Here is a 252-nt window from a genome sequence, read left to right as displayed (position 1 = left end):
GCCCGCGCCGCCCAGCGAGCGTCTCCTTATTTGGTCAAATGACACGCGGGGTTCTCCGGGCGGGGCGCGCCTCTCCGCGGGCCCAGCCGCGCGGACCTCCGCTCCCGTCCGCCGTCTGTCTGCGAGCCGCCGCGCGGTGAGTGAGCTCCAGTCGGGCCAGGGACTGGGGGCCGGCGGTGGGGGACCTGGGAACAAGGGAACCCCGGAGGAGGAGGGAGATCTGTGGACAGTGTGGCTGGGGGTGGTGGGGAA

General features: G+C 73.0%; 1 protein-coding gene across 2 annotated transcripts in view; it reads left to right on the top strand.

Moving 5' to 3' along the window:
- Positions 1-252, top strand: part of FHL2 (four and a half LIM domains 2) — a 48,018-nt gene that overhangs the window by 22,395 nt on the left and 25,371 nt on the right. Inside the window, exon 1 of one of the 2 annotated variants that reach the window (XM_010829691.1) lies at positions 53-136. The exons of the other annotated variant lie outside the window; for it this stretch is intronic. The gene's annotated coding sequence lies outside the window, so the exon portion shown is untranslated. Of the gene's footprint in view, positions 1-52; positions 137-252 lie in introns of those variants that run through there. 2 annotated transcript variants of the gene reach the window in all.

The sequence above is a fragment of the Bison bison genome, unplaced genomic scaffold (assembly GCF_000754665.1).
Source record: "Bison bison bison isolate TAMUID 2011002044 unplaced genomic scaffold, Bison_UMD1.0 scf7180017864508, whole genome shotgun sequence".
In the NCBI taxonomy this organism is placed as follows: Eukaryota; Metazoa; Chordata; class Mammalia; order Artiodactyla; family Bovidae; genus Bison; species Bison bison.
This window is presented reverse-complemented; position numbering and strand designations above follow the sequence as displayed.